We start from the raw sequence: 14857 nt of genomic DNA, 5'->3' as shown, positions 1-14857 counted from the left end.
TTCATTTCGATACTTGTGTTATTTTGTGTGTTTATTTAGTGTCAACGATATTATTGATTTCAATATAAGTTATATTGTTGTTTGTGTTCCGATATCTGTGCATTTTTTTTAAATAAGTATAGCATATCGATATTTGTTTTCGATATTTGTGTTTTGATAATTCTGTATGTCGATATTATAAATGTCGATATTGTGTCAGTGATCCGTGCATGTGACCACTCTAACGATTGCTGCTGTAATGGCAACGTAGGCAAGACCTGACCCCCCTTGAAAATATATTGGGTTTTGTATTCTGAGGCCCATATGTTTTTGTTCTAATTCTTTGATTTCTTTGCAATACTTTGCCTACAGTACTTGATTTAAATAATTCTCTTCAGAAACAAATGGCCATTAAAATGCTTTTCTGGGCTATAATAGAGGGGTGGTCTTTTGATATTTCTACCTCTTCATAACCCAATCAGGACAAGGCATCTGCTTTTTCATATTTTTTGCCTTCTTGAAACAGTATTACAAAGTTAAAACCACTGAAATAGTGAGTCCAACGTAGTTGTCTCATGGACAGAGATTTAACTGCCTTTGAAAACTGTAACGGTACGTAGAACACTCATCAAGTACTGACGCCAATCTTCAAAGGCCCTTTTAATGGCAAGGAGTCCTCTGTCTCCAACTGAGTAGTTTTGTTCTGTGGGAGTTGGTTATGTGAATGAAAGGCCAAGAATGTAAATAGCCCGTCTCTTGATCCCTTTGGGACAATACTCCCCCTATGGCTACTTGAGAGGTGTCAGCCTCTAGCATGAAACGCTGAGATGAGCAACAATGCTTCAATACAGGTGCAGTAACAAAGGCATGTTTCAACTTCATAAAAGCTTCATCTGCAGCAGAAGACCAACTGAAGGTAATCCCTTTCTTTAACAGTGCAGTTATGGGAGTTGCCAAGGCCACAAAAATCAGCAATGAACCGCCTATAAAAATTGGCAACTTCCAAAAACTTTGTACTCCCTTTACAGAACAAGGGGGCTGCCAGCTGGTTATAGCATTTATTTTTATCCATACTCACCCTGTCTGGGCATAGCACAAAACCCAAAAATGTTACTGTTGGTGTGTGGAATTCACACTTATCCAACTTTATGTATAAATGGTTGTCTTTTAGCCGTTCCAAGATGGCTTTCACATTATTATGTATTATGATTATTAGTAGTTAAAGAATATATCAAGATGTCATCAATGTATGCTACAGCATAAATACCCAACATGTCTCATAAAGCTTCCTTAATAAAGAACTGAAAGCCTGCAGGAGCATTACAAAGGCCAAAAGGCATCACCAGATAATCATAGAGACCGATTTTTGTATGGAATGCTGTTTTCCACTCATCACCCTCTTGTACCCTTACCAGATAATAGGCTCCTCTTAAATCAAGCTTGGTAAATATACTAGCATTTTTCACCTGATCAAGCAGGGACTGAATGAGTGGCAAAGGGTATTGATTTTTTGCAGTTATATTATTGAGGGCTCTATATTCAATGCAGCATTGAAGACCACCTTCCCAATTTGGAAAGAAAAACAGAGGCGAAGAAGCAGAAGAACAAGAAGGTCTTATAAAACCTATATGGAGCATTTTATCCAGATATTCCAGATGATACAGGTTTTCTTTGTCAAAGACTTCTAACATGTCTGAGTATTCGGAAAGTAATTCAGGTATGCAATTTATTTTTGTGGTCTTAGGGCAGAAAGACAATGGTCTTACACACTTCAGAACTAAAGGACATAATATGGTTACACCAATCTATATCCGGGTTGCGTTACATTAACCATGGAATGCCCAAAATAGCCTTGAACTGATGTGATTTGATGAGATCAAACTGCACTGCCTCTTGATGGTGCTTTCGTATAACGAGTAACAACTCTGCGGTAGCATGGGTAATGGGACCAGATTTAATGCTGTTCCCGTCAATGGTTTCAACCTCATCCATCCTTTTTAGTTCTACAGGAATATTCTTCTGTCTTGCCCATCGCATATCCATGAAATTTCCTGTAGCACCAGAGTTGATCATGATCTGAACTTACAATGTCTTATCTTTCCATGACAGTTGAGCTGTTATTCAAACAATTAGGAGAGGACAATGTTTTATCTTAAGCTAAGAGTTGGGAGACTATTAAACCTGATCTACCTGATGACCTGGTCTCCATAGACCTCGGCGCAGCAGTTTCCTGACTCGCTACGTCTTTTAGGCTTAACTGCGCAGTTCCTCAAGAAGTGTCCTGATCTACCGCAATAAAGACATGATTTTTTGTCTCTTTGACGTTGACGTTCTTCAGCACTAAGGGTACCTCTTATACTCCCTTTTTGCATGGGTTCAGGTTCATCAATAGGCTTTTCAGATTCTGCCTTTCTTTCTTTGTATATCACTATTTTGGGGTCAATGTGTCCTTTTTCTCGTCACCTCTCATATAACATATGGTCTAATTTGACTACTAAATCTATAAGTGCATTACATGACTCGGGACGATCCACTACTTGAGCTAGTTAATCCTTCAATTCATCACATAGCCCGTTATTAAAAGGGTGCTTCTTTTTGCCTCAGACCACCCAGCCTCTGCCACTAATTTATTAAAATTAGAAATGTAAGTGATTAGGTCCTCAGACCCGTCCTTTAATTTCTGTATCAATAGATTTCATGAAGGACTGTCTATCAAACAACCTACGCAATTCATCTTTGAAAGATGTGTAGTCCCATTGTAAAGGATCATTACGTTCTACTGGCGAAATTGACCAGGTGGCAGCTGTTCCGCCTAGATATGACAGAATAAAAGCTATCTTGGCTTGTTCAGTAGGGAAATATGATGCCTTGCACATAAAGTGCAATTGACACTGGTTTATAAAAGAAGTGAATTTAGAAAGGTCTCCTAAAAATCTCTCAGGAGGGGCTAAAGGAATAGCAGAAGGAGTGGTTACATGGAAAACTGGCTGGCCTGTTTCAGAAGGGGAAGGATTAGCAGAAAACAAAGGGGCATATCAGCAAGGCGGCGCTATGAAATTATCACCGCTTTTGCGTCTGTTTTCAGGCGAAAAGCGGCGATAATTTCATTGCCTTATCAGCAAAGACACGCTATCGCGTGTTTTGCTGATTTAGCGCCCCTTAAACAACGCCCAACTTTGCATCTCTAATGAGATGCAAAGTGGGCATTCTGTGCTAAAATAACTGGAGAAAGCTCGCTAACCGACATTTCTCCAATTATCAAGCTGCACGCAAACAAGCAGAGCGATAAGAAAAGTAGCGCTATCCACAGTTATCGCTACTTTCCTTACGCCTGCTTGTAATCAGATTTATACTCAATCCAAACAACGGTTCAGAGTGTTCATAAAATTAATATAATAAACACATATGAAAAACAATTAATGAGACAAAAATAATATGTATAACAATGCACAGATTGAAATACAAAAGAGAAAGAAGGGGGCCCTTATAGAAAAAACATACAAAATGTATTCTATAAAATATATCAAAAGAGGCTCAGTATTATAAGCTGGTATACAAGACATATAGTAAACATACATAACCAGACAAGTGGCGAACAAGGAGAAATTACTTAAAAAAAGGAGTTTCAGAGCAAATACAGGAACTCCAACAAACAAAACAATGTGTCCTCCATTAATTATGGCCACAATTGCGTCTACAGCGTTTCGACCTTTGTCATTAATACACGGTCATCTTCAGGACATAAAATGTAACTGAGCATCCCAAATAGGTAATTTATTCGATATTTAAAATCAGGTATTATTTTAATTCAGCTCATGAAAAGGCCTTCGTAGCTGGTAAAATTAATCAAGCTTTCTTGGCCGATGTAGGATGAATCCTTGTGTGAATATGTCCGTCATGCGTCCGAACAAATCGTTTCGCGCAACAATTTAATTGCAAAATAACAACGGCTTCAGATTTAGCCATGTAATCCAATGGGAGGTGGATTACATGGCTAAGATCACCCTGCCCTATCAGCAAGGTATCGCTGGTCGCAGTGCGATTATCGCTGGATTTGCAGCGATAATCACACTGTTTTCCAGCTAACGCATGGATTCCTATCGCTTGGGAGATAAGCGTTGCTGATAGCACGCTATCTCCGTGATAGAATCCAGGGTTAGCCTGCGATAATTATCCTCGCGCTAAAAGCACTGAGCTATAATTATCGCAGGCCCTTGCTGATATGCCCCAAAATCACTGCTGTACCGGTATTGGTTTCTGCTGCAGAGGCAGGAATGCAGCTTTGTTGTAAGGCGTCTACTCTAAGTGTAAGGGCTTGAGTTTCTTTTGGTATCGTATGCGCCACATCAGCCAATGTCATCTGACTAGTCTTCATCTCGCTTGGGTGAAAAGTAAACATGGGCTTAGTGTTCTATAATTCTGAGCTTTGGTGTTTTCCGCAGGGACGAGATGGAAGCCAGTAGCAAGTTCCCAACTCCCCCAATCACCACAGAGGCCCAACAAGGTCAAAGTCTACAATAGTGAAATGGGGAAGAGGGGAAAACAAGGGAACAAAAGACACACATCCAAAATATTCAGGCTTTAATAGGAATCTTCATGATCCCAGAGAATGCCTGCAATAAGATAAGAGGTATGTGTATAACTACATAGGACTACAACATAGCTACAATCCCAGTCTTCACCCAGCAAGGCAACGTTTTTACTTCTATGACATAACTACCTGTGAATTTCCTCTCTTCCGTTACAGTTATAGGTATCAGAGGCAGAGAAGCACTTTTCTTCCTATATAAAAGAATATGCGTATTAGGTTGTGTCAGTGATGCAGAGAATAATGTGTGAGTAAATATTCAATGTACTAACCTTTTTAGGGAGATATTAACTCATCGGAGTTGCCCTAAAATATAATAATCCCAATAGAAAAAACTAAAAAGATATTTCCCAACAGGGTGGCGTGGACCAGCGTACTAAGGAAAACAAGAAAAATTTACCAAAAATAGGCAGGGCTGATATAACTCAATAGTTAGCTCCTTAACTTCAGATTTGTTTCATTATACTTATTCTTACTTTCTTCTTGCAGCAGTGCACAATACGAAACGGAGTCTCCAAACACCGCGGAGACACATCAGATAAGTATAACCCTAATATAAGATAGCCTCACGTGAGATCAAGTTGGAACAGCTGGTTCTTTAATTGTCGTTTTTCTTCTTCTTTTTTGTAGGATGTTGATGACCCGAGGGGCAGCGAGCCCAGCCACAAAGTGGAAGTATTCCCTGGAGTATAGAAATCCAACGAGGAGTAGCCTGATGCTGAACACCATCATCGACCACCGAAGTAGCTGACAGGTGAGTTTAGTGGGCAAGGACTTAAGACGCGCACATGTCCACAAGAATGTGAAGTGCTCTTCCCTGCTTGCCTGCCCTCTTTATTTCAGACTTGCTCCTCCCGCTTGCATATGCGGTCGGACACAGAACAATCCCCACACTTCCTTGTCCAAGGTGGAAACCTCAAACTTGTTGAGGTGGCCCATCTCCATACAAGCAATTGACTTTACATTGGAACACAGACCTGCGACGCACCATGCCAGTGCAGATGACATTTCCAGGTTTTCCCACTTAAACAATGAAGACTTTCTAGTGAAAGGGTAGCATAATTTTCCTTTGGGAAAGTGTGTGGAGGGGAGGGGTTGTGTAGGAAAGTACCCCTTTTTGACATGGTCATCCCTGTAGGAGAGTCCCCCTAATTGATATATTCACCCCGCCTAGTAATGTTGCTTTTCAACTGAAAGTGTACTGGGTCCTGCTAACCTGGCCCCCAGGGCCAGTGCTCTTGCCCTTAAAACAGTAAGGTGCCGATTACGATCCGGAAAAAACCGGGTACGAACCGTCGGACGGAGGCTTTTTTCCGTCCGACTCGTACCCGGTCGTAAAACTTTACAAACATGCAAGTACGATTCGCACGGAAACACCATTTCCGTACGAGTCGTACAAAACACCGACCGACGAAAAGATACATACAAATGGGATCCGGGGAATGCGCCGACGTGACGTCGGGACGCTCTCAGGCCGCATTTCACGACCCAGGAATTACGATTCGAACCGACAGCAGTCCGGACGGCAATATTTTTACGGCACCCAAAAAGTGCCGGAAAAGCCAAGTACGGCGCGAAACGACCAGAGTAGGTGGCCCGGTAAGCGCCGAATCCCCCCCCCAGCCCCCGCATGTACGCGCCGTACCCCCCCCAGCCCCCGCATGTACGCGCCGTACCCCCCCCAGCCCCCGCATGTACGCACCGTACCCCCCCAGCCCCCGCATGTACGCGCCGTACCCCCCCAGCACCCGCATGTACGCGCCGTACACCCCCAGCCCCCGCATGTACGCGCCATACCCCCCCAGCCCCCGCATGTACGCGCCGTACCCCCCCAGCCCCCGCATGTACGCGCCGTACCCCCCCAGCCCCCGCATGTACGCGCCGTACCCCCCCCAGCCCCCGCATGTACGCGCCGTACCACCCCCAGCCCCCGCATGTACACGCCGTACCCCCCCAGCCCCCGCATGTACGCGCCGTACCCCCCCCAGACCCCGCATGTACGCGCCGTACCCCCCCCAGCCCCCGCATGTACGCGCCGTACCCCCCCGTGTATGTACACCCGAGTACGTGTCGAACCCCCCCGTGTATGTACACCCGAGTACGTGTCGAACCCCCCCGTGTATGTACACCCGAGTACGTGTCGAACCCCCCCATGTATGTACACCCGTGTACGTTCGAGTCGTACCCCCACCCGTGTATGTACGGTGCGTACCCCCTGGGGGTACGCACCGTACATACATACGACTCGAATGTACACGGGTGTACATACACGGGGGGTTCGACACGTACTCGGGTGTACATACACGGGTGGGTTCGACACGTACTCGGGTGTACATACACGGGGGGTACGGCGCGTACATGCGGGGGCTGGGGGGGGTACGGCGCGTACATGCGGGGGCTGGGGGGGTACGGCGCGTTCATGCGGGGGCTGGGGGGGTACAGCGCGTACATGCGGGGGCTGGGGGGGTACGGCGCGTACATGCGGGGGCTGGGGGTGGTACGGCGCGTACATGCGGGGGCTGGGGGGGTACGGCGCGTACATGCGGGGGCTGGGGGGGGTATGGCGCGTACATGCGGGGGCTGGGGGTGTACGGCGCGGACATGCGGGTGCTGGGGGGGTACGGTGCGTACATGCGGGGGCTGGGGGGGTACGGCGCGTACATGCGGGGGCTGGGGGGGTACGGCGCGTACATGCGGGGGCTGGGGGGGGTACGGCGCGTACATGCGGGGGCTGGGGGGGGTACGGCGCGTACATGCGGGGGCTGGGGGGGGGTACGGCACTTACCGGGCCACCTACTCTGGTCGTTTCGCGCCGTACTTGGCTTTTCCGGCACTTTTTGGGTGCCGTAAAAATATTGCCGTCCGGACTGCTGTCGGTTCGAATCGTAATTCCCCCTGGGGGGGGTACGGCGCGTACCGGGCACCTGTTTGGACGTCTCCATGGTTGCTATTGGAGTTCGGTGCGGACGGTCTTTTAACCATACGGTTGTACATTCGGACGCCCGGGACGGATCGTGATTCCCCGGTCGGACTTCGCTTTTCACGTTTATACGGTAAATCGTCCGTGGACGTGTCGGACACATTTTCCGACCCGAGGACGTGTGGGGAATAATTCCCAAGGCGGTTCGTATGGACTTTTTACCATGCGAATCGTGATTGCCTGTTTGTACGGCACTTGTACGATTCGTACGGTAAAAAGACCGGATACGAGTCGTACGGGAATTTTTTTTACCGGATCGTAATTGGCACCTAAATGTCTGTTTGTAACCCGATTTCCAAGGACTTTAGCACCCCTATAGATCCGTATTAAATTGTGCCTCTGGTACTAAGGACATTGGTACTAAAGAAGGTCCGTATGGGCTGCAGCATGTATTATGCCACCCAAGGGGACCCTCACCAAAACTGCATGCAGCCTGCCATTGCAAGATGCGTGAAATGGTGCAAACCATTGTGAAAACACAACATGGCACACTCCCTATGTGCCATGCCCCTGCACACTGCATATGCTATATGTAAGTCACCCCTACAGCAGGCTGTAGAGCCCTAAGGCAGGGTGCATTAGATTATATGTGACATAGCTGCATGACTAGATATGCTGGCTCCATTGCCACGACAGTGCAAGTGATAAGGAAGCCTTAAGTATATGTGCTGGGCACTAGTAATTATGAGTTACCCAGATACATTATGGCTTCACTGAAAACAATGGTGTTTGGTATCAACCAGTGTTGGATTTACAATGACATGCACTCAGAGGGCACCTCAGAGGTACCCCCTGAAACCTACCAGTCATTTAGTGTGCTGGCTGACTGGACTCTTCCATCCTGCAGACACAGACAAGTTTCTGACCACTTGCTCGGGACATCCAATGCTCTCAGAGGTCAAAAACAATGCCTGCTCTGGTAGGAGGTGTTTAAATCTTCTCCAGCAAGATAGTTAGTGATTTAACTTATCAAGTCCAGAGGCTTCAAAGTCTCTGCTGCCTTTGATATGCAACCGTGGCTTATTCCAGACCTAGAGAATGCCACCCATGCCCTGGGGCCCATTTGGCACCAGAGCAGGTGGAAACATTAGCTAGTCAGTAGACATGTTTGTAGGAATGTTGGCTATGCTTTCATGGTTACACCCCCTTTTTGCTTGGCGCCGGTGTGTTTTTGACCTAGTCTGACTGGGATCCTCCCCATAAGGACCCTAGTCACTGAGTTTTCTCCCCTAAATTAACATGGTAAGTACTTTGGTACCTCCACAGTTGGCTACTGTTGTACCCTTAAAAGTCCCTAGTATATGACATCCAGACAGATGCTCTGAGATAGGGGAAGGTGCAATATTGTCACAATTTAATGTAGATGGCCAGGATCAAATAGTAGCTTTCATAAGCAGAAGGTTGACACCCAGGGAAAAGCGTTGGTCAGCTATTGAGAGGGAGGCCTTTGCTGTGGTCTGGGTCTTTGAGAAGTTGGGGCCATACGGTTTGGCACACACTTCATTGTTCAGACAGACCATATGCCCCTCCTATGGCTCAAACAAATGAAGGGTGAAAATCCCAAACTTTTGAGGTGGTCCATTTCCTTACAGGGTATTGTCTTTTCTGTAGAAAATAGACCTGGGAGTACCCATGCTAAAGTAGATGGACTCTCCAGATATTTCCACTTAGAAAATAAAGACTCAACAGGGCAACGTTTGTCTTAACTCTTTACGTCTGGGGAATGTGGGGGGGGGGGTGTTGTGTAGGAAATTAAGATCTGCTTTCATTGTTACCCCCACTTTTTGCTTGGTATCAGTGTGTTTTAACCCAATCTGATGGGATCCTGCTAATTAGTACCCCAGCAACTGTGCTTTCTCCCCAAAATTGACATGGTAAGTACTTTGTTACCTCTACAGTTGGCTCCTGGTGTACCCTTATACATCCCTAGTATATGGTACTAAGATACCCAGTGCATAGGTGCACCAGGTGTCTCCCATGGCTGCAGCACCTATTATGTCACCCATGGGAGTCCACCTAAACTTTGACTACAGGTCTGCTATTGCAGCCTGTGTGAGGTTGTGCTTACACCTCTCACAACAGATATAGTTTCCTTACATTTGAGGCTACTGCACTTAAAACCTTTAGGTCACCCCTTTGGCTGGCTCTTTAGTCCTGAGGGCAGGGTGCTTGGTTATAAGTGTGAGGGTGCCCCTGCATGAGCAAGACACACCTAGAAACCCCAAAGTCAAGTTATTGGAGGCCTTTCTGGGCAGACTTTGTTTGGAGCAGCAATCCTGCCCCTCTCTTGAACAGCTCAGACAGCAAGCTGCTGCTGAGGAGGCATGGAATGCCAGTGGGTCCCATAGGATCTATTGGAAAGATGGGCTTTTATATTCTGAAAATAGAGACCCCAAGCCAGGAGTTTGGTAATACCCCAGAAGTTCAGAGGTTTTCTTCTCTCCCTGGCGCATTATATTCTCCTTGCAGGACAACTTGGGCAAAGTAAGACTTGGGACAGAATTGTCCCTCATTTTCACTGGCCCCATATGTCTGAAGGCACCAAGAGGTTTTGTCGCTCCCGTGTCACCTGCCAAGCTAGTGGTAAGTCAGGTCGCACTACAAAGGCCCCCTTAATCCCATTTCCAGTGCTTGGGGTGCTCTTTGAGAGGGTAGAGATCAAACATTGTTGGTCCTTGAACCCTCCAAATGCATCTGGACATAGTTATATCCTGGTGGTGGTGGACCATGCCACTAGGTATCTAGAAGCTATTACCCTTAGAACCACTACAGCTCCTGTAGTGGCCGGGTCCATCCTGGGATTTTTTTCAGAGTGGGCTTCATTAAGGCGGTCTTAAAAGTGCATGTGCTTTCTTAGGCCCTGCATTGCACTTTGTTATGCTGAGTATGAAATGTAGTCCCTGGGCCGTGATTACTGTGCCCGTTGCCTCATATATTGTCTCAGCCACACCACTCCAATATACCATTAGTTGGGGACATGTCAAGACCATATGAGGGAATGTAGCTTCTGGATTCTGGCATCTGGGACATATGTCAGTGGCCGTCTCGTACATACGCGCCAGCCTATGTGGAGTTAAAAATGTATGGTGAAGATAATTCAATTGTGTATATTTGATTCCAGCGTTCATGGATATTACTTTAGGGAACCCGATGCATTCTGACCATTGTTTGTCTGTGATTGTGACTGCCAACGCAGTGTCTCAGTACTCTCGCAACGGTGCTAACAACATTGTGTCCGGTCTTAAGGAGTAGTATAGTGTGATTATCACTCTCCTACCCACACAGTGTGTCAATAAATCCTGTAGTGTGCTAGATATTATGGGCTTCATTTATGAGAAGTGACGCATCGCTCCGTGAAAGCAGCGATGCGTCACTTCTCAGTGCGCCCTCCTTGCGACATGATGGATGCGTCATATTTACAGTATGGCGCATCATGTCGCAAGGAGTTACAGATACGTCAGTATTTCTGACGTATCTGTAGGCGCAAAAGTGACGCATTGCTGGAGTGTGTCACAAAAGTGACGCAACTCCAGCAATTTGTCCTTTCACATGGGGCAAGGGCCTGCGTCAGTCTTACGCCTGCTGTGAGGCAGGCGTAAGATATTGACGCATTTGCATCCTAGAAGTGGCGCAGTGAAATCTCGTAGATTTCACTGCGTCACGTCTACAATGCTTACTTACGTGGGAACTCCCACCCTGCATATATTATACCTGACGCAGGTATAATGTAGCGCAGGTGTTTACAAAGTGACGCATCTACCTAGATGCGTCACTTTGTAAATATGGTGCAACAAGGTCCACTTTTTACGCCGCTGGTGCGTCACAAAAAGTGACGCACCAGCGGCGCAAAAGTAACGCAAGGACACATAAATGAGCCCCTATGAGTTTATCAAACGTGTTCCCCCATATCTGCGACAGCTGATGCGTAAGTGTTGCATACATTAGGAAGGTCCCGGGGGACACTCCATAATTGTCCATCAGTACTTCAAAGTCGCATAGACTTGAGTCTACGAATAAGTTGCCCCAGGTAGTAGGGCCAGTGGCAGTCCATTCTGCAATTCCCGGTCGCTTAAGACAGGTATACAGGCCGAAGAATATCTTGAGAGGAGGAACTGGGGCGTATGGCGGGGCACATATTTCGACCAGCTTCAGGCTAAGTCTCGAAGGAATGTAAAGCAGCTTGTTTTACCAGATCAGAACCTCCTGAATGACCAAATGAAAGGAGAACCACACAAGAGATATATAAAATATATGTATTTATTACTAAACACTCTCTACTGACCTCTTTATCAGATTAGAGCACAAAGCACACAATATTAAATCACTAGAACAACAGTAAATAACACAATACACAGCGGGCTCCAAGGGGAGACTGAACCATATACTAAGAAAGTGGTAATACAACCATGACTTGACTAGACACAGTGCCTAGAGCACATAGAATCACTGGGACCCCAAGGAACCACCCAAACTGGTGACACAGGGGACCCAGGGAGGATAGGTGCAGTGTGTGAACACAGACGCGAGCTCCGTACAATCCTATGGTCGCGGTTGGAATTTTAAAGATTAAGGACACTTCGGAGAGGACCTTAAGCAAACCCTTTCAAATATAGAAGGTTCTAAGGCCAGCCCCCTTGAGAGTACCGAGATACCCATGTTACCTATCCCAGAGGAGCTGGGCGCATAGGGGTCAAGTGATGTCGGAAACCTTTGTCGTTTTCAGTGGCGTGGTGCGGAAAAGTGCTGCTGCCAGGTAGATGAAAAGTGTCCGGTGGGTTTCAAGCCTAGATCCGAGGTGAGAAGAACCTGAAAGCAGAGGGGACAGAGTCTGGGTCACTTCAGGGTGACCAGGAGCACGATAGCCGTGCTTCAGGTGAGATGACGCGATGCTTGACTCTGCAGCCACAGGGACCAGGAGATGTCTGCGATGACCAAAGTCCTGAGGCAAGCTGTACCACGAAGGATGTTGAGTGCTGGGGGATCAGTGTCCGGGTCGAACACCAACAAACCTTGGCAACTGCAATCCACGCGGTCAGAGGAAATCAGCTTCGGTGAGGACCAGCAAGGTCCTGGGGACTCTCCAAGCTATGGAGAGTCAGGGCACGTCTGGAGCAACCAGGAAAGCTCACGGACAGTCAAAGTTACCTTCACAGGGACCCACAGGCCAACGGACCAGGGATCGCGAAGGGACCTCGAGCTGAATCACAAAATACCAGCCCACGGAACACTTGTGGAGTGTACGCCGAAAATCTTCAGGGGAATTAATGCTCGGGGACAGGACTACATTAGCCCAAAGCACAGCCTCAGGGATTTCAAAAAAGCATATGCTGCTGCAAAAGTACACGGTGCACAGGGGTTCGGATTGCATGGTCCCCATGAGATATACTGGTCTCAGAATTGCTGAGAGAGCAGATCGACCTCAGAGACCTTGGGAACCCACCTCCTGTGTTGCAGAAATCTTCGGAGTCCTCCGGAGCTCGGGAGATGCAAACCGGTCAGATGCGTTTAGGTGCCTGCCTTGCAGGGGAGTAACTCCTTTACTCCAAGGGAGATTCTTCAGTCATCCAGCGTAGTGTAGATCGTCAAAGTACTTGGTCTCTGTAGCAGAGTTTAGTCCAGGTATAATATAAAGTCCTGTAGTCAGGGGTTCCTACTTTATACCCAAGGAAGGGGTGGGACAAACTCTGGGGACCCACTTATGGGAGGGTCAGGACAGAGGGGCGGCTACACCCATGTCCTTTGTCCAGTTTCGCGCCAGAGCAGGAGCAAATGGCTCCTGCAACCGGTTTGAGCTAGACTATGCACAGGGACACCAAATGTGCCCCCAGTGCACACTTCTCAGAGTGCACCCACCCAGCCCCAATACACTAAAGCCTATCTGGGGGGTTGTCACACCTCCCTGTGACAGGAAACCTATTGTCAAGCCGTCCCCTGCTCGAGCTTGGCTCAGCAGCAGGAGGGCAGACTCCGGTCTGTGGCTGGCAGCATCCATTTTGTGATGCCCAGGTTGAGAAAGCTGGTACCGGGTAGCCCGGTGTGTCACATAAGTCCCTCTAGAAGGGTGGAATCTCCCCCGCCAGTTAATGGCCGGGAGGTATGATTCCAAGTTGTTTGACACCAAACACAACATGTTTCTAAGCAGTCATTTTAAAGTTAGCATTTACTGCGAGGTTATAATGCACTTATATATATATGGTTGGCTGCATCACACACAACCCCGGAAAATAGTTTCCGAAGGCTGCAGAGGGGCTCTGCTCATGCAGGTGCACCCTCTCACATAAAACCCAGCATCCTGCCCTCAGGATTGATAAGGCCTGCCATAGGGGTGACTGATAGGTTTATATGTGCAGTGATTTAGAATAGATATAGTGAACCTAGATCTAAGTAAGGGGTGCATGCACCACCTTACACATGCTGCAGTAGCAGACCTGTGGTACCATTTTGGATGGTCTCTCAGGGGTGGCACAATACATGCTGCAGCCCCTGGGAGGCCTCTGGGGTACCTAGGCCCTGGGTACATAGTATACCATATACTAGAGACTTATAAGGGTACCCCAGAATCCAATCTGGAGTGTACTTAGAGTACATGCAATTAATTTAGAGGAGAAAACAGCTAGACTGGGGTTCTGGATAGCAGGATCCCAGTCAATCTAAGTCGAAAACAGTGATACATCAGCAAAAAGTGGGGGTAACTATAATAAGCAGATCCTACTCGCCTACACAACCCCCCCAAACGTAAGGACATTAAACTAACCTTGACCAGTTGAGTCTTCATGTTCTAAGTGGAAATATCTGGAGAGTCCATCTGCATTGGCATGGTTACTCCAGGGTCTATGTTCCACTGTATAGTCCATTCCCTGTAGGGAAATGGACCACCTCAAAAGTTTGGGTTTTCACCCTTTATCTGTTTTAGCCATAAGAGGGCTTATGGTCTGTCTGAACAATGCAGTGAGTGCCAAACAAGTATGGCCTCAGCTTCTTCAGAGCCCAAACCACAGCAAAAGCCTCCCTCTCAATAGCTGACCAACGTTTCTCTCTGGGGGTGAGCCTTCTGCTAATAAAAGCTACTGGCTGATCCTGACCCTCATCATTCAGTTGTGATAACACAGCCCCTACCCCCAACTCAGATGCATCAGTTTGAACAATGAATTGTTTGGAATAGTCAGGACTTTGCAGAATAGGAGAAGTGCACATGGCCTTCTTCAGGTCATCAAATGCCGTTTGACAGCTTACTGTCCACTGAACTTTCTTAGGCATTTTCTTGGAAGTTAAGTCATTCAAATGAGTCACTATGGATCCATATCATTTGA

Source organism: Triturus cristatus, chromosome 3_1 (genome assembly GCF_964204655.1).
Source record: "Triturus cristatus chromosome 3_1, aTriCri1.1, whole genome shotgun sequence".
NCBI classification, from domain to species: Eukaryota; Metazoa; Chordata; class Amphibia; order Caudata; family Salamandridae; genus Triturus; species Triturus cristatus.
This window is presented reverse-complemented; position numbering follows the sequence as displayed.